The 20449-nt window shown below is 43.4% G+C and overlaps 1 long non-coding RNA gene and 1 pseudogene across 1 annotated transcript in view; both read right to left on the reverse strand.

Moving 5' to 3' along the window:
- LOC146425649 (uncharacterized) overlaps nt 1-20449 on the reverse strand; it is a 563016-nt gene that overhangs the window by 292666 nt on the left and 249901 nt on the right. The gene's annotated exons all lie outside the window — the stretch shown is intronic.
- LOC146425653 (uncharacterized) lies at nt 2175-7033 on the reverse strand (annotated as a pseudogene).

The raw sequence follows: 20449 nt of genomic DNA on the forward strand, positions 1-20449 counted from the left end.
TCACTTCACACTCAATTAAAAAATCAGCTCAGAGCTTTGCAAGCTCTGAAGGAACAAAAGGTGTTGACAGACCTAAAAAATGATCTTTCTTGCTGAATCTGAAAAATTGGTTCTCTGGAATAAATTTACAAGTTTGGATTTTCATTGGACTAGGTTGTTTGGCAATAATATCCTTTTTAATTCTCTGTCTTGTCCTTATGAACATAGTTAAGAATGTTAAAATACACAAAAACAAGTCGTGGTTTCCTTAGCTTTATATATGACCTCAATAAAAACAGAAGGGGGAGATGTGGAGTTGCAGAGGAAGAGGTCCCCAAGATCCCATGAGAAACCGAAAAACCAGATGCCAAAAAGTATTGATCAGCACAGGATTTCAAGCAGATCAGTAGGCTTCCTTTTCTCCCCTGGGAAGAATAAGCAAGCTGTCAAACCTGACAAGATGTATTGAGGAATTGTGAAAGGCTGAGAAAACAACTAAGACAACTTCATATGCTGAAAAGTGTATATACACTTTGGCTTTGTAATAAAGACAGAATTCATGTTGCATACAGCGAGTGATTCTCATTCTGTATGCTACAAAAAGCTACAAAGGAATTTATGATTTGTTTGGCATTAATATCACCTATTCTTCAGGCATTTGCTGTTCAAAATATAGGAGATAATTCATGGGAAAGCCTAAATTCATCACACTGTGATCCTGGTTTTCCAATCAAAGCAGTTGGCTTAAATGCAACTCAACAACTTGATTTTAACTTAAGACTTTTAGCTACTGGTTTGCTGGCTGTCACAGAGAGAAAGTGGAAGCTTCAGAAAAAGTTTACTCATGGAGCCCTCAGATTTTGGCAAAAGTTTAAATTTAAGGAATCACTGGCCAGCGAGTTATAATGATAGAAACTCAGATCAATTTATAAAAATGAATTATTTATTAAGCAGGCAAAAGATAACAGACAAAAGAACTTAATCACAGTTACTTACTACACAGTATAAAACTAAAGAAATACTAGTAGATTATGGCCTCAGGACAAACTCACCCAGCTCACTGTACCAGAGGAGCCCACAGCCACACATTTGGGCCGGGGGATTCAGCCACCGGCATGACTGTGCCTTTGTCTAAAAGTGCAGCAAGAAGTTAGAAGTTCTCATGAGCCCAATTTCTGATTCTTCCTTTTGCATTTTCCACAGAGCTCTTACAGTCTGTGTTCAAGAAAAGTTCCCCGGCTGTGGTGGTGATGCTGTGGGGAGTATCTCCCCCCTTCCTGCCCCTGGGGGTGCAGGAAGAGGTGCTGGTGGCAGTGGGGGCAGCAGCTAAAGGAGGTTCCCTCCCCTGTCCACCAGCGCCGCCGGCCCCCTGATATTTGGAGCGACCAAGTCTAAGTCTGCTGTATCTGAATCTTTACCACAGATTAGGCTAACAGAAGGGTCTGTCAGGAAAATTAATCCACAAACACCAGAGGTTTATGTCCAAACAGGAGACAGAGGAGTCATGTAACTTCATTCGAATAAAGAAAGATGTCATGGGACAATTTCCCATGGGGTCTCTCTCAAATTGTCAGAGGATGCAGCCTCCTTTCTATCCTAATTTCCTGGCTGCATTTGCCTCTCTCTTTCCCCACTGGCTGAGGTACTTGACAGGTACAGACTTCCCAAATCACCTAATACAGACCCCCTGCTAATGTACATTTCCCCCCCCTTTTTCTTTGTGTCTCTGTTCTTTTTCTCTCAGTGCAGGGATTTAGCACAGCCTTGGGTGAGCAACAGTCTGTGTCAATTAATGGAATTCTCTGGAGAGTTGACGGAATATAGCACGCGCACTCATAGAGGTATTGGTGCTACTTCGTTTATTCTTATGAAACAAGCATTATTATAGACAAAAGCATTGTTCACACGATACACTGGTACACGATTGGTTATTTGCTTGCGCTCACGCGCCTACTTTAACTTGCTAATTGGCTGTAAGTTTCTAACCACGATTTGCTAGCATCAGCTAAAATCCTGCCCGTGTGATTTCCCTATCTTGTTTTTAATTCTTCTATGTTGGTTACAGTCTTGGTTCTCGTTCTTCTTTATCTCCTGGGAAGAACATTTCAGGATCGGTAACAAAGGCTGGGTTGTGCACATACATTCTATCTATGTGGCCCTGCTCTGCAAGCCATTTTTCTACAATTCCTCCTTTTTCTTTTTGTACAAGCCAGGCTTGATTGACCGTCCTTACTAGCATGCGCTGTAAGCACTGCACTATGCATGGCAAAATTGTTAAAAACAGCAAAATTACAATTAAAATGAGCACAGCTGCTTGGATTAGGTCTTTGAACTATCTAGTAATTCCCAAACTTTTCAGCCACCCAGCAAGCCCTAGGCCATCGGCTATTTGTAGCTGCCCTGACAGGTGCTGCAGTTCGGCAAGTTGCCAGTGAATGGACTTTGAGTGATCAGAAAGGTTCATACAGCACATTCCTTCAAACTCTTTGCAGCCATGCCCCTGGGCTAATAAGAGAAAATCTATTGCAGCTCTATTTTGTGGCGTAGCGTGTCTAACTGAATCAACATCAAGCAGTAGCTCTGAAATGGCTCGAGAAGTAGTGTTAGTTTTTCTAGCTAGCTAGCAACCCAGTTTGTTCAGCTGAGCTGAGGCGCCAGCAGAAGCTACTCCTGGTGCCAACAAGGAGGCAGCTATAATGGCTTCAGGGGACCAGAATTTGACGTTTGATTTACAGTCGGGGGAGAAAGCGTGAGCCATTCGTTTTGTTCGATGATGTCGTCGGGACATGTTCAGTATCATTGAAGTCTTGGGGGTTAATAACCTTAATTTCCCTAGAGAATAGGGTCCACCTCGTAATCGGGAGGGAATGCCGGGCCACGCGCGGTCTCCGCAAATTAAAAACATTCCCGCTGGTAATGATATGGGGTTATTTGTGGACACAGATAGTTTGGTAGAGGCATATTGGCACCACGTGCTGGCATTTCTGTATACTGACAGGCTAGAGTTTATGCTTGTTGCTGTACCGTTTACTTTGGCTTGCTTGCTTGTCCAATTAAAGGTCATTCGTACAGCTTCTAATAACTCTAGCTCTTGAGGCTCGTTCGGGGCTATGGGAAGGTGAGGCATCCAGGTGTCCCAATTATCTACTGTGCTATTAAGATTTGTCCAATTGCAGGTAGGAGTGCTGGAAGGGCATGGCCAATTGTCTAGAGGGATACCAACTAAGCAGGTAGAAAAGGGGTTGCCAGGTGATGAGAAAGCGAGACAAATCGCGTCTTGTCCCGTCAGGTTGGCTAGAGTGACCCATACATTCGTTTTGGGCTGTGTTGGGGCCCATGCTGCAACAACAGAGGTTAGGCAAGCTATGCCCAGTGAATTCACATAATTACATTAACAACATATCCAGAATCGTCAATAGAGTAACAATAATTGTTCTAAAAAGCAAAATGACATTTTCCCACACATAAAATTTTAGTGTAAATATTGCATTGTCTAATTGCTTGAGGGGTCACACTCCCCCTTTTTGTTTTTGGCAAGATGTGTTTCCTTCTATAAGAAGAGAATGACACAAAGGTGTCATGGAATGAAACAATAAGCTTACTTAAGAAAATACATTAATTGCCTAACCACTTTGCCATCATTCAGAGTCTGCAATCGCTGGGGAACCTCATTCCACAGGCAGGGCTTGGAGAACCTTTCCCGGTCAAGGATTCCAAGCTTACATGGAAGAGGGTCCAGCTTTCATAAGCCTAAATCAGCAAGTCAAAATGACTTGATTACATTTTTGGTGCAGAAACACTTGGGTTTGGTGGCATATTTCCTAACCAGCCAGGGCCAGGGCTTGGCCGGAGCTTAGGCCTTAACTGGAAGGGTTTCCCTAGAACATCTTACAAACAAGCCTCTATTAATATCAATTAGGAAAGTGTCTTAAAATGATACAGTTTTTGCAGATAACTACACAAGGTTATGTGGAATTTTCTAAAGCAGCCGGCAGTGTCATTTAACTTTAACTAAATAATCAATGGTACTATAAACAAACTGAAAATATGTAAAGGAATTGTGCATGTGCAGCATCATTTGAAATTGTCACTCTTTCTGTGCTACCTATGGAAGATAAAACTGCAAAGATTGTTATGAATAGTAATATTAATCAACCAATTTAGAACAACTAGACCCATAGAATTCTTGGCAACAGCAAGGATTCTACAGACCGTGTGTTTACACGGTTAAATCTTTATCAGGAAGGTTTTCATTGTAAATCTTCATCTTATCTCCACAGCAGAAAAACTGTGTTCTTTAAAATAAATGAGCATAACGTAACAAAAAGTAAACCTAACAAAACTTAAAGTTAACATCACTGAAAAATGAACAGGATTTAATTTTAATAGAACTTAACATAACATAAAATTAACAGAACTTAAAAATTAATAAACATTAAACTGAGCAACTCTTAAATTGAACAGACTTAACCTTAATTGAACTCAAACTTAATGGAATTTAAAATAACAATTGCTTAAACTTAACTTGACCTAAACTTAACATAATGTACCTTTAATAAAACTTAAACTCACTTCAATTAACAGAACTTAACTTCAATGGCACTTAACAGGTAACTTAAACTATTTAGTAACTGGTTCATATAAAATTCACTATAACACAGTAGAGCTTCACTTACAGGCTTAACTTAGAAATCTAAAATACTTAAAAAGTAAAACAGCATTCTTAGTATGTTTGCTGCAGCCTTTTCACACTTGCATGCACACAGACATTGTTCAAGGTATACCTGTGAAAAAAAATTCCCTTGAATTTAGTGAAGGGGTCACTTTGGATGCCTTTTCATCTTTTGAACTTTAAATTTACTAAAACTAGATTCAAAGTTGAAAGTATTACTTTAAAAGTTTCAGATATAGCAGAGTTTTATTCATTTTGACTCCATCAAGAAAACTACTGAAGATTTATCATACAGCAATTAAGCATAAATGAACAATATGCAAGGAAGCAACTGAGTTGTAAATGAGACAGCGGCAACTAAGAACCCTAGAGGCTTGAATTTCTGCAGGATTAACTGGAAAGGTCAGAAAAGTGTGGTAAGTATGTCGTAATTCATTAGATGTTTTGACATCAGGCTTTAAAGTTAATTGCTATAGCTTTACATCTTGTCTAGTTAATATCCACTCTACTTAATGTGTCCAGGCTACCCGAATCTATGCGGAGCAGGACTAAGACACCGAGCCTGTCCGTAAACCAAGATATCATGCACATAAGGATAAATGATGCTCTGAGGAGATAGCCGGAAAAATTAACTTTGCTGATTCCTTATGGGATCACAGAAAATAGGTGTATTCAGGGACTAATAGAAGGTGTTTGCAATTAGCTCAGGCATGTCAATGTCACAGCTGCAGTCTCAGACATCCTCAAAACATTCTATTGGGCAGGTGCTAATGCAACTCTGTGAGCTACTAGGTTGTCACAGAAAAACAAATTTTACCCTATGGGAAAAGAGAAATTTTGCCCTGTGATTTTTAGCATTGATCTCTCAGTTTTATCAGAGTTGGATGACATTACAGCCTCAATTTGCACATCACAATAAAGCTGAGGTAATAGATATGTAACTGAGCAAAACATAAAATTATTTGTTCAAATTAAATACTTAAGATACATCTATTAAACTTGCCGATTGAAGAACTGACTTCTCGGCACTCATGCAGTCCTTATTTTGAAGAGCAGATGCTAGCAGTCTGCAAGCAGAGGAAAACTCTTAAATTTTGGGAAGGTCTTAGAGAGAGAGAAACTGAGGTTCTTCCACAATAGAGGCTACAAATAAAGCAGATTGTCGTGATTCATATACCAATTCTGTAGAGTTGAGATAAAATGTATTGGGAAAAGTTAAAGTGACTTGAACAATTTACATTTGGCTAAGACTCCATGAACATCAGAGGTATACTTAATATAAAACATTTTTAAAGGACTTCAGCAAGGAATCCAACCCCTGGCCCAAGTTCTCATTAATCAAGGTGATATCATCCATCAGTTCATTTATCTTGTTGCAAGGCTTTCTTGTTGCGAAAAGCTGGAAACAAGTTCAAAATACAACTCAGTTGCACTAATTAAAAAGGCACTTTGAAAATACATTCACGAATCGATCTGTGGAGCTTTGAAAGGGCCCCTCGGGGCGCAGCTGGCGCCCGCCCGCGTCACCTGGGGGGGAGGGGGGGGAGGGAGCTGCACAGGGGAAAGCGAGGAGGAAAAAAGGGCGGAGCTGGCCCTGCTCCTCTGTTCGGCCCCACGCCAAGCCGGGCAGCCCAAAGCCTCTGGGGGGGAGGGCACCTCACACGCCCCAGCAGGACCTGCCCGGGACTCACTGCCGTCCCGTCCCCCGGCAGCTTCCGGGGGGCAGGATATTGACATCAAGGCTTCTCTCACTCAGAAAACAGTCAGAGAGTTCTGCAAGGAATAACAAAGGTGCACCAATGTGGAGAATATTTTGCAATACATTTCAAACTGCTTCAGGACGCCTCCAAGGGAAGAGTGCTGCTTCCAAGCAGGGGAAAGACAAGCCAAAGGCGAAGCAGCTGCAGCGAGGGAATGGGCTTGTACAGTAAGGTGGCGGTAGTGATTGGCACTGCTCCTCGCTAGGAGCGGAGGGCTGGGAAGCAGGGGGCTGGGAAGCCCACTGCGGTAGTTGAGCTGCATCTTTTGCTAATCCTACATGCTGCGGTATTTCTTGTGACCTGGAGGGGGCAGCCGTTGGCTGCATTATTTTTTGAGTGACCGTATCTACTCGCTATTCCAAGTGTTTCATCGCTTGCTCTAATTGGGCCCTCAGTTCCTTTATGGTGTCCCTGAGTTCCTTCTTGCTTTTGGCGGCTGTCTCTTGCAGATTAACACTTTTGGCTGGCTCCAATTCTTCATTGGAGCTGTCTTCCATTTCGTCCTCACTGGGCAGAGGCTGTGTTTTGGGCACTATTACTTACGTGGGTGGGTGTGGCAGCGGAGGGAGGCATGGACGACATGTGGAGCCTCCCACCTGGGTGCTTTCTGCAACTTCCGCATTTTGTGCCAGTTGACTGGAACTCAAGTTCGGAGCAACTTCCGCTTTCGCTCCTGGGTTTCAGCTTGCAGCAGTCCCTTTCTTGAGCAGTTCTTTCAGGTTAGACCCTTCGTACTTTCTGAGTAGCTCAGAGACGGTAGAACACGATTCTGCTTTCTGCCCTTTCATTGCTCGCAATCCACCAAACAACCCCCTCATTTCTTCCCCAGTCTGTTTCAGCAGCGAAGGGGCAGACGCGGTCCCAGTAGCACCGTTTGCTGGAGTAGGGACTGCAGGTGCAGCAATAGCTTGTATTGCTGCTGCAGCTACACACGTTTCTGCTTTCATAGCTTTTAAGGTGTTGATCACTAAACGCCATGTTACCCCTAGAGCCTTCAGGTCTTTGCTTTCTTTGCTCTGTATTGTTTGATCCCATAAAAATTCTCCCACCTCTCGCCATGCTGTCACGGCAAAAAGCAGAGGGGGTGTGTTAAGATAACCATGCTTCCTAGCATAGGAAACGAGCTTATCTAAGTCCTTGTCTCTGACTCCTTCCTCTCGCTTAGTGAAAATATTAAGGAGCAGCTTTTGTGCCGCAGCAAACTCTATATCCATGCTCATGACCCGGCGGAGGGAAGGGAGCGACCCTTCTCACCTGACTATGACTCTCAGTCTGCAGCCGTCACGTCTCCGCTGTGCGATTCTCCCCGCTTTCACCGCACGATCGTAGCCGATCCACTAGCGGTTTCACAATATTCGTGCTCGGAGCACTGTCTTTGTTGTCCCTGTTCGGGCGCCAGATGTGGAGAGTCGCCAGAATATAGCACGCGCACTCATAGAGGTATTGGTGCTACTTCGTTTATTCTTATGAAACAAGCATTGTTATAGACAAAAGCATTGTTCATGCAACACACTGGTACACGATTGGTTATTTGTTTGCGCTCATGCGCCTACTTTAACTTGCTAATTGGCTGTAAGTTTCTAACCACGATTTGCTAGCATCAGCTAAAATCCTGCCCGTGTGATTTCCCTATCTTGTTTTTAATTCTTCTATGTTGCTTACAGTCTTGGCTCTTGCCCTTCTTTATCTCCTGGGAAGGACATTTCGGGATCAGTAACAAAGGCTGGGTTGGGCACATATATTCTATCTATGTGGCCCTGCTCTGCAAGCCATTTTTCTACAGAATTCCTATGAAATTTATTGTTCCTCCCATTGCTTCTTTCACCTATCAATATCTGGCCTTATCTACCAGCAGGCCTCGGTGTTTGTTTGTAGGGACATCTCCCTCTCGTTCCTTTCAATCCCTCTTCTTTTTGTCTTCTCAGTAATTGTCTTTACAAACCTTAGTTACCATTGACTTAATTTTTTCTTCCTGGGTCTTTTTTGATTTTGTGATGATTTGCAGTGACATGATTTTCTGTCCTTTTGTAGCCATTTCTGGATCAGTAGGCATGACTACTAACTGCATCCCCTTGATCACATGCTGAATGAGCTGCACTAAGCCAGGGATCATGCATGGTAAAAAGATTAGAGTTGCTATAGCACATAAGAGGAAAAAGAGCATTCGTTTAACCCCTTAGTTTGCCAGGCAACTACGAAAATATGTCCTATACCCATCCTTTCCACGTTTGGACTGGTACATGACCTAACTTCCTTATTGCCTTTGTTATTTGTTTCACCACTTTTCCATTGTCATCTATTTGCAAACAGCAGTTTGAGTCATTTAATTTTCCACACACTCCCCCTTCTTCTGTTAATAGATAATCCAGTACCATCAGATGTTGGAATATTGCATTCCTCATTTGAGTGGATTGGTCAGCAAGAAGGTCAGGAGCTGTAGCTGTCTGGTTGGTTATTATTTCAAAGACAGCTTTTAACGTAATTATTAATTTCAAATTATAAACGGGTTCTCTGGCACCCGACATTAATTTGTTTGAATTCCAAGTGGCTGCTCCATGATGGGGTTCCGAACCCCAAGCTCAGTTTGTGATCGGGCTAGCTGCGGAATCGGAGCCCTGGCAGGGCAGCCCGCTCTTGGGGGCGAGTGAGGCAGCCGGGACCGGGGGAACTCTCGGGTAAACTGTGCGATCCAGAGATCGGTAGCAGAAGCAAGAAATGCAGGCAGTCAGATTGGCGGTCCAGGAGGTTTATTAATAGGGTAAGGGGAGATGGAGGGAGGAACGGGATGGGGACTGGATCAGCGGTCCAAAAGCGGAGATTCTGCATTGTGTTGTCGGTTTTATAGCGGGGGAAAACGGGAGGGGGGAAACCAAAAGGACCAACGGGGTACACAGAACTCAGGATTGACGATAACTTGATCTTATGAGGGAATAAGGGAGGAGGGTACAGAACTTTGAACTTTCCAATCACAGAACACAGCACTGGCAAACAAAGGAGAACTTTCCAGAATCTATCTTTATATGTAATGTGGGAGGAGAGATGAGCCGGACCAATTGCTTCATTCCTTTTAGTTAGGGGTGCTTTACTCCCATGACTTGTCCCGCAGGGCACTGCCACTGTGCAGTGGGCTAGGGACACTCAGTTGAGCCAGAGCCACGGCAACAGCTCCATATTGTTGTATGATTCATTCTGGTGGCCATTCATCTTTTCCCCATTTTTGGGTGCTCCCTCCAGACAAGGATGCATCAGTTGACCGCTTTTTTCTAACTAGATCATCATGTACTTTGATTCTTAATTTATTTCTTTGAACTTGTGGTAGCAAAAAGAATAATGGTCTAATATACTCTACCTAACATATCCCTGACCAGTTTGGAAATAACCGGCGATAAGCATGTTGGCCACAAATCCAATAATGCCCTTTCAAAGCCTAGGTTCCGTTAGCAAAGGGGCCTTTCCAATTTTCATCATCAATTGGTGGGTCAAAATACAGCTTCCTTCCTGGGCCCAATGGTCCCCCAACAATAGTTGCCCTACAATAAGTGTCACAATATTTGCATTTCCAAGTTCCTACATTAAGTTTCCACCTACAGTTACATCCCAGATCTCTTTTGTTAGATCTGGACCAGAACTGACTAAAAAGGGTTTGAGTTCTGTTCTGGTGTTGCCACTTCCAGTGATAGTCACAGACAACATGTGTTCTACTTGTGGAATTATTTTGGGGGCAGCTTAAAAATAATTGGTCAAAAAACCTGTCTTTCCTAAGTGCTTTAGAGCCTTCAAAACCTTTTTGGTAATTAAGGTATGAACACCTTACCCAGCTACCATAAGTGAGCTTAACATGTATTTGATTCTATCTGCTTTGATATTTGGAACAATTGTAAGGATGGATGTTGGGGGCCCAACAATCTAAACCTAAAGTCCAGTCACAAACACTTTTTCCTACATATATGTCCCATGTTCTATTAAGACAATAAATGACTCTTTCAGAAGAATAAAATGGCCATGGACATCCTTCCTCATCCCAAAATCCTGTTCCGTTATGGACTTTACTCAGGGTGCTGACCCACCATTTAGGTTCAACTGGGCTAGCCACCCATGGCCAGTCAGTCTTCAGATCCTCCTGGCCCTCTGCAGACCCAACAATTGCAAAGGTTAAAGGTTTTTGCTACTTTTTCTCCTAGGACTAAAAGACTGTTTTCCCACCTCTGGCCTGAACTTAAGTGACAATATAAAGGTAAGATTATTAAGAAAAACATACTAATCAAATAATCTAACCAAATTCTCACGTTGCCTTCCACACTACCTGAGGCGAGTGAAGGCACAGAAACAACTTAACATAAAGAAAACAATGACAAAAAGGATTAGCCCCCCAATGACTGCAGATCTTAAAGGAGGGATGCCCATACAGACTATTTCAGCAGACAGTCTGTGGGTAGGCACATGGGGCTTCCCCAATGGTGACACACTGGCTACTGCTCTGGTCCAATCCTGCAGAGTGTCAGTCTCGGCCTCCCATCCTTCTCCTCCAGCTGAGATGTCCAAATCTATGGGGCTTTAGAGACCTTGACCCGAGTGTGATGGGTCCACCCATGTTCAGCTGTCTTGACAGCTGTTTCTGTGGTCAGTAGCACTTGGAAAGGTCCACGCCACTTTGCCACCAGTGATGCTTTATCCCACTTCTTAACTAGGACCTAATCTCCTGGCTGGATGTTGAGAACAGTAAAGTCCAAAGGCAGGGTCTGTGCCAGCTGAGCTTCCTGTCAAAGAGATTTCACAAGAGAAAGAATCCTGGTCACATATTGTTTTAAATATACATCACTTATTTCCACCCCCCCCCAACTAGGCAGAGAATTACCAGAGTAAAGAATTCCAAACATCAATTCAAAGGGGGATAATTTAATATCTCCTCTGGGTCTGGCCCTTATTCTAGCTAAAGCCAATGACAAAAGTCATACTGATGCTTGATGGTTTTTTGTTGTGATGCGTTCTCCCCTCCCCTGACCCCGCCCCCCTGACCCCTCCTGACTGGATGATGTGAGTCAGGACCGCCTCCCAGTCCAGGGATAAAAACCCCAGCAGGAGCCAGAAGGAGCTCTCTTTTGTTCCTGCTTTGATGGAGCTTATCCTATTCCCTATCTCCCCTCCCCCCTCCATAGTTTCCCTACCACTTCCCCTGTTACCCTAAAATAAAATCACCATGGAGACCGGGAACGAGACAGCTGCCTTTTTAAACCTGCGACACTTCTGCGAGAACCGAGTCTGATCAGCCCCACAGCCCGTAGCCACGGAGAGACCTCCCTGCGTGTTCCAGCTTTTGGGCAGCCCTCCCCCTGCAGCAGGAGGGGGCTGCCCGAGGGTTTTGCACTGCTGCAGTTTTTGTCTTTTCTCTTTATACATTTTTATACATTTTATACATTTTTATACCCTTCCCCTTTCCTTGTACCTTTCACAAACACTTCCTGTACCTTAGCCCTACATGTCTATAACCCTTGTAGTCTGATATTTAGCCTAGTTTGGGGGTTCTCTGCGGGAAGACAAAACATCCCTACTATCTCAAAACTAGAGGCTCCAACCTTCGACGGAGCCTCCTCTCTGGAACATGTTTTTGTAAACTAGACTGTAGGTTGTAGACTGGGCAGGTGCGATGACTCTCGAGCAGCTACAGGGGGCGCTGTGGCGCGAGGTCAGCTCCTCGTCTTATGTGGGTAATGGCGGGCGGGCTGGACGGCAGGATGGCACGCAGCAGGAAGCTCAGGGCAGCGAGCTGGAGCAGCAGGAATGGCTCACCCAGGCTAGCCAGCAAGGTGGCAGAAACTCCGCAGTTTGTTCCGACAGGCGGGGGCAGGGGCAGTGACAGCCGGGCTCCTCCGCAGTTGCTGCAAACCGCAGCCAGGGAGGCACGCACTCCCGGCAGGTAAAAAGGGTCAGAATCCCGTGCTTTTTCCCAAGTGAGAGCTCACCCAGCCAGGAACAGCAGGCAGTGCACAGCCAGACTTTCCGTGGTCGCAGCCAAAGGAAGGCAGCAGCTTCCCTCTGTCCCCTCCGGTGCCCAGCAAGCAAGTGAAGGTCCCAAAGGTCAGATGCCTCCTCCCCTCACCACACCCAGCCACACCAGCCACATCCTTTGTCTCTTACAAAAAGAGTTAATGGTCGTTGAGTACCTGTTGGTTTCCTAGTAACAGGGATGGAGAAGATTCCATCGCCCCAACCTTCAGCAACTAATTACCCTCTCTTTCCTCTGCTCCACTATTTTTAATTATTTCAAGCTCCTCTGTTGGAAAATACAGTTCCTCCGGCAGCGGTGGGGCTACTGGGAGCAAAGGGAGGAACTTAGAGGTTTCTGGCAACAGTGCAGCTTTCCGAGCCAATTCATCAGCCAGTCGGTTACCTATTGCTTCTTCTGAGCACCCTGCCTGGTGTCCACAAATGTATATTATTGCCACCCCTTTTGGTAAATTCACCACCTCCAATAGGCAAGAAATTAAGTTTTCATGAGCTAACGTTTTTACCCTGCAGGTTAGTAAACCTCTTTCTTCCCATAATTTCCCAAATGCATGTATCACCCCATATGCATACTTAGAATCAGTAAAAATATTCACTATCTTGTCCCAATATAATTCTCCTGTTCCATTAAAAACGATTCATACTGAAGCACAGAATTGACTCCACAACTCAGATAGTTATGAAGTAGGTATGTGTTTATTCCAGCTGGGGTGCATGGGGGGTAGCCCCTCCAAAGGCATGCACACCCTCAGCAGAACTTCACTAGGTTTATATTAGGTTACAGATTACATATGCATAAAGTTAGACAAAGCCCCTATACATATTCATTATCTATCCCCGCTTCATATTATAATGAGTTCAAAGTTCATTTAAATATGCTTGCGCAAGCGCAGTGTCTTCAGATTAATTGTGGGCAAGGGTCCCGATGATTAATTATGACGTGGTCGATAGTCTTCATCACGATGAACTGTTCACCCTGTTCCCTTGCGCATGCTCCCTTGGTCCTTGGTCCTAGTCCAAGCCTGAGAACCAACTCGTACCGGTCCTGGGGTCCAAGGGCGGGATGGTTGGTTACACTTGGTGGTTTCTCTCAATTATTTGGCTCTCTTCTCTCCATCCTCCCCGATACCAGGTAGGCACAAATTCATTAAGTGAATAATAAATGGATCGCAGCAGGCATATCTTAGTAAATCATTATCCAATCTCTGGCTCTCTAAATCAGTTCAAAAATATTATTATTACTATTATCCAGCTTCTAGTTCTTTTACATTAGTAATTTCTATTTTACCCTAAATCAATACTGTAATAACCGAGTGCTGGTCATCCACTAAGAAGTTCTTTTGGTTTACAAAGTTTTAACTTGATGTGAAACTTTAACAATTAGATGTTATCCTATTTTCAGTTTTCGGGCTTCAGTTACCATGAAAGCTGTGGCCACACAATTCTTCAGACAATGAGGTCAGCCTCTGGCCACTGGGTCTAATAGCTTAGAAAAATAAGCAACAGGCCGCCGTGTTCCCCCATGTTCTTGTACCAAAATTCCTTTAGCATGGCCTTGTTTAACATCCACATATAACTCAAATTGATTCGCCCCAGTCCAGCCTGGAGACACTTCAGAGACCAAGTCAGAGAAGTGGGTATTTGCTTTATTCAATGCACCGGGTGTGTGGGAATTGTTTCCACCAAACACACACCTCAGTACCCCAAAGACACAGTGTTATAGGTAAAATTCATGAATATTCATTACATTCTTCAGGATAGGAGTGGTTATACAAATCATTTCTCGGAAGTCATTAATATCATTAGCATGTGCACCATGCAGTCTCTGTATGTCCTGGTGGTCTTTGGAGACCCCCAAAGCCCCCTCCAGGGTGAAGGTCTTTCATGGGATGATTCAGCGGTTTCTGTGCTAGTTTCAAATGCATGCTTAGCTGATAAGCCATCAGGCCAGAGCTGTTACCTACAATTTGAATTTGAATTAAGAGTTCAGCCTTCAGCCCTGGAAGCCACAGACAGGCGCCTGTGCTGGTGGAAGGGGGGCAAAAGCTCAGAGAATCTTTCTCAAAATTCCTTTTCCGAGTCTGGAAGAGCTAAGACTGGTACATTAATCAATTTGTCTTTTAATTTCATAAAGCTTTGCTCCCCTTCTGGTGTTCATACCTCAATATTAGGGCTGTTTTGGGTTAAAAAGCCATATAAAGGTCTGGCTAAAACAGAAAAATCTTCAACCTATGCTCTGCAGTACTCTACCAACCACAAAAACTGCTGTAACTCTTTTTTCTTTTCCCCTGGGGTAATGGTACTTTTAAAATTCCTTGTATTCTTTCTGGATTTATACACCGTAAACTTCCAGTCAAAATGTGTTCCAATATTGAGAAAGATTCTCTGAGCTTTTGCCCCCCCTTCCACCAGCACAGGCGCCTGTCTGTGGCTTCCAGGGCAGAAGGCTGAACTCTTAATTCAAATTCAAATTGTAGGTAACAGCTCTGGCCTGATGGCTTATCGGCTAAGCATGCATTTGAAACCAGCACAGAAACCACTGAATCATCCCATGGAGGACCTTCACCCTGGAGGGGGCTTTGGGGGTCTCCAAAGACCACCAGGATATACGGAGCATGCGTTGTGCACATGCTAATGATATTAATGACTTCTGAGAAATGATTTGTATAACCACTCCTATTGAGACTCTGAGCTTTTTGCCCCCCTTCCACCAGCACAGGCGCCTGTCTGTGGCCTCCAGGGCAGAAGGCTGAACTCTTAATTCAAATTCAAATCGTAGGTAACAGCTCTGGCCTGATGGCTTATCGGCTAAGCATGCATTTGAAACCAGCACAGAAACCGCTGAATCATCCCATGAAGGACCGTCACCTTGGAGGGGGCTTTGGGGGTCTCCAAAGACCACCAGGACATACGGAGCATGTGTGGTGCACATGCTAATGATATTAATGACTTCCGAGAAATGATTTGTATAACCACTCCTATCCTGAAGAATGTAATGAATATTCATGAATTTTACCTATAACTCTGTGTCTTTGGGGTACTGAGGTATGTGTGTTTGGTGGAAACAATCCCCACACATCCGGTGCACCGAATAAAGCAAATACCCACTTCTCTGACTTGGTCTCTGAAGTGTCTCTGAGCTCGATTGGGGCGAATCAAACTGGCGACCCAGATGGGACCCTGACTCTGCTCGGCTGCCTGATCCTGGGGTAAGCAGACCTTCCAGTCGCGACCCTGAATTTTCAGGGGAAGCTCAGCTGTCCTCTGGCTCACGGCGGGAGTAGACTAAGGACCATCTGCACCAAATTAAGGTATTTGCTACTTTTAAAATGAATGCCTGCAGGTCCGGGGTGATAGTCCCCGAGGGTGGGTGGAGACTGGGTCTCCTGAAATTAGTCCCAGGCAAGGGGTTGGACCCCCGGGGTTGGACCCCGCTGTCAAGAAAAGGTACTTTTAAAGGGTTGGACCCCGCTATAGTGAAAGGTACCTTTAAGGGGTTGGACTCCACTGTATTACACCATACTGTGATTTTTGTTCTGTCTGTTGTTATTCTGTTACTGTGTTACTGTGTCATTATTTTGTTAATGTGTGAGTGTGAATTAATGAGACGTGTCTCCGACACTGAGCGAGAATGGAGCTTTATCTACGTTTCCGTTCTCTGGCGACAGAAACGGCCAGAGAAAAGCGAAGAGACTGGCAAAGAGTGAACGAGTGTGGGTCATATATAAACCGTTGGTTTGGAGTGTCTGGAGGGGGGCAGATTATATTGTTGAATGGAGGGATTTTAGCTGCTGAGTTGAGAACGCTCGGACCCCAACACCTTTCTAGTATTGCTCTATTTGATTTTGCGATTAAAATTCTGTGTTTTGTGTGTGGAAACCGTTGTGAAACTTAAACTCAGTGCGCGTGTATTAATTGTGAGAGGAAGTGATGTTGTCTATTTGCTCGGGTGCTTCTGAAATTTTTGATGTGTGTGCATGTACTGTGTGTGCAAAATTTTACCTGTGTTAATTGGTATTTTTGCTGGCATATAAATTTATGCGGGGACGCCTGCGAGATAAAAATAACTAATTGAATCTAATAAGTACCTCTTTAGAGCTCCTGTGTGTAGCTGCTGAAATATAGTTGTATAGAATGTTGTAGTAGATGGAGCTTGCAATTAAATAAGAGTAAGGGGGAAAGAAAAGAAGGAAGAGAGGAGAGGTGTTTCGGGACCCTCCCCCATCTTGCCTAAAAGTTTGGCAGCTGACCCAGGGCGAACTGCAGTTCCCTGTGTCCTCCCCTTTCAGCGTGGCAGTGTCGAGCTCGGAGGTGCGGAGCTGGATGCACAGGCTGGGGCCTGAGGGGAGGTGCGGAGCCGAGCTGGAGCTGTGGGACAGCTGTGAGCTCAGCACCAGACAGTCCCTGACCCTGCCAGCCCCTGGGGCAGGGCGGCGGTGGGACACACCGATCACCTGCCTGCTGAGAGCCTAGGAGGGGGAAGGGCTGCATTTGGATACTGCAGAGGGAATGTTTAGAAATGTGGATTGTCTGTTAAGAGTTCTGTCTAGGTCACCAGAATGATTTTGTGGGACAATGAGCACCCCAGGGAGTAGTGCGGGTGGGGGCTGGAGAAGGGCTGAATAAGCCCTGAAGAAACTGGTTAGAAAGATACTGCAAATGTATGTAAGAAAGAATAAAAAGGCAAAAGCAAAAGTGATGCCAAAGAAACACTGAAAGCAAAAATGTCTGTAGAAAAGATATACCAAATTTTGTAATTAACTATTTCAAGGTTAAAATCTCCTGCCTGGGTTACTCTGAGTTGCTGTTTTGGTTTTTTTGAACAAAGGTTTGCTCGAATGCTTTTAATTCAAATTCTTTACCCTTCAAGCAGCCAGCCAAATTGCCTTAGAGAAAATGCAAATTAACTGCTGCAGAGGAAAAATTTTAGAACTGCTGAGGAGAAGGTGGAGACAAGGTGTGTCTCTGAGCCACTGTCCGGGGCTGTTCAAGCAGCCAAGAACGTGACAATGTGTGCTTAATTCATGTCCCCAAGAGAGTTCAGTCCTTTCTGTATGGTTGGTTGTCATGGCAAGTAACTTTTGCAAAAAGGTGTTCTTCCCCATGCTTTGAGAATTTGACAGCCACTTTTGGAGAACACGGTGGCATGATGCTAATTTTATAAGTTACCAAATCCAGTGGCTGGCGGCTATTGATTGTCTCAGAATGTAGCCAGAGGCTGGCCGCGCTGTCTGCAAGTTGTGCAGCCAAAGCTCTGATGGTAAATGAAGCCCGAAGGCTGACAATAGGAATATACCTCATAAGTTTCACACCAAGCTAAAGATTTATTAACTCAAAGAACATCTGAGTAGATGACCAGCTAGAGAAGATTCGTGAGGCACTCCTTGGTCTGGAGAGAAAATGTATTTAGTAGTGAGTCTTCAAAAGTACTAGAAGAGTAACAATTTGAAAAATACACTATCATTAATGAAAGGAAGTTAAAATAAGTGAAACATTGCCTCTCACATAGTCAGCTCAAGCAGCAGAGCTGTAAGTGCTTATAAAATCCTGCGAAATATATAAAAACAAAATAGTGAATATTTTTACTAATTCTAAATATGCATATAGAATAATACATGCATTTAAGAAATTATAAGAAAAAAAGGAAGTTTATTAATTTTTATTTCTCACTTATTAAAAGAATTTCCAATGGGGAGTTAAACGAGGCAAGAATTCATCATTCTCCCACTCTTAACATGTGTTATCACTGTGCAAGTTTGTTTTAACATCCTTCAGTGTGTCCTCATCAGACAAAAAGCTGAGTAAGACAAGGAACCACTCAAGCCACAGAAGCAAAAGAACTGCTAACTTCCCTCACGACTGTGAGATCCACAGCCAGAGACTCCTCTCCAGTGTGAAACTCCAGACAAAGAGGACACAAAAGAACAATATTAGACAATATAATATACAGTAAATTGGTTAAAAGATGCAACACCAAAATGAAACACATAAAATGGTTTTGTTTTTTTTGTATTTCCAGAACAGTGTTATCCACAGTCAGCTATCCTAGCAAAACCTTGTAATAATTGTAATGGCAAGTATGGCTTCAGATGCAAAGGGGTAAGTAAGCCAGGAAAAAAAAAAAAAGGGAAAGCTATGTGAGCTTGAATCTAAATTTGTGAAATTGATATATAACAATAACAAAATAATTTCATTTTTAAAATGAAAAGGTTTCAAAAGGATGGCTGGCTATTTTACTAAGTATTTATAACTGTTGCTGTTTAATGCATATTTGTTTGTCCAGTGTTTAAGAATGCTAAGCCCCACAAAAGAAAATACTGCCTTTGAAAAATCGCTAAAAGTCATAGACCAATCTGCCAGGCTTTGGGCTCCGCAATTTAAAAGTTAATTTAAAATAGCAGTTAAAAGTGCCATTCTTCAGTAGCACATTTGAAGTCCTAGAAAAAGCTCGCAAAATCGTATAAAAGATCCTGAACATCTGTTGATTTATGTGAGTGGCTAATATTTGTGAGCATATTTTTTCTGTAAATTGAAAGATAATCTAGATTTACGGAGAGTAAAACAAAAGACTGAAAAGGAGAGAAAAGATAGCCTAATGGATCACAAGCAGAAAACTAACAGCATGAGAATCTTAGTCAGTTATCCTTTATGCTTTCCTCTTTCCTTTCTGCTCTGTTTGCTAGAAATTCTACCAAGGTGAGGAAGAAAAGTACCCCATTTTACAAGCAAGAAAAGCTATCAGTAGTCCTGATCGCTGTCTGGAGCCATGATGTGAGCTGCCAAAACTGGAAAATTTAATGTCTCTACAACACTTCAAAATGCCTGTGTGTGTGGTGTGTGTGGGGAAGGGACAGGTCAGGCCTTGCCCTGGTGAGACAGTGAACTGCTCCTTAGCCCCAGAGCATCCCAGCCCTGCAGTGAGGTCCAGTCATGGACACAGCAGAGGCAGTGCAGCACAGAGCTCCAAGCTCAGCCCTATAGTAGAGCCAGTCATGGACACAGCAGAGGACAGTGCTGCAATCTCCCCATCCCTGACTCCAAAGAAACCTGCTAGGGGATAGAAGGCCCAAGAAAGCCAAAAGAATTAACATTCCTCTTAGAATTTCTATAGATTCTGTCTTTCTTCTTTTTCTTCAAAATAACTGCTCAACCAATATCTCTCCACATTAATGTTGTTCCTCAACTAACAAAGCTTACTCCGAACTTTTATACTATATAAACCCACCAATTTTCAGTTTTGCCAGGTAGTTTACACCCTGGCCCGAAGTAAGTAAACTAAAGAAAAACCTTCTTACCATTGTAGAGGCCATAATGAATGCCACTGCAGATGCCATAAAAGCACAGCAAATCAAGATAAAGAGCATCTCACAATTAACTATAGATTTGCTGTATGCCAAAAGAGAAAGAGTATGTACAGTTATAAATACAAGCTGTTGCAATTATGTTAATCCTAACTTAAACAAATGTATGTAATAGTTATTTGTGTTATTGCATTGTTATTTACTGTCTTCACTAGTAGTCTGATATTATGTACTTTAAATTGCGATGCTTATATTCAATGGCAAAAGTATAAAATAGAGAAAGGTATTTACTTTCATGACATACAAGATTTGTAAAGAATTACAAATTACAAAAGAAAAGGGGGGATTGAGACTCTGAGCTTTTTGCCCCCCTTCCACCAGCACAGGCGCCTGTCTGTGGCCTCCAGGGCAGAAGGCTGAACTCTTAATTCAAATTCAAATCGTAGGTAACAGCTCTGGCCTGATGGCTTATCGGCTAAGCATGCATTTGAAACCAGCACAGAAACCGCTGAATCATCCCATGAAGGACCGTCACCTTGGAGGGGGCTTTGGGGGTCTCCAAAGACCACCAGGACATACGGAGCATGTGTGGTGCACATGCTAATGATATTAATGACTTCCGAGAAATGATTTGTATAACCACTCCTATCCTGAAGAATGTAATTAATATTCATGATTTTACCTATAACTCTGTGTCTTTGGGGTACTGAGGTATGTGTGTTTGGTGGAAACAA

Source organism: Lichenostomus cassidix, chromosome W, assembly GCF_008360975.1.
Source record: "Lichenostomus cassidix isolate B80296 chromosome W, HeHo_3.0, whole genome shotgun sequence".
Lineage (NCBI taxonomy): Eukaryota > Metazoa > Chordata > Aves > Passeriformes > Meliphagidae > Lichenostomus > Lichenostomus cassidix.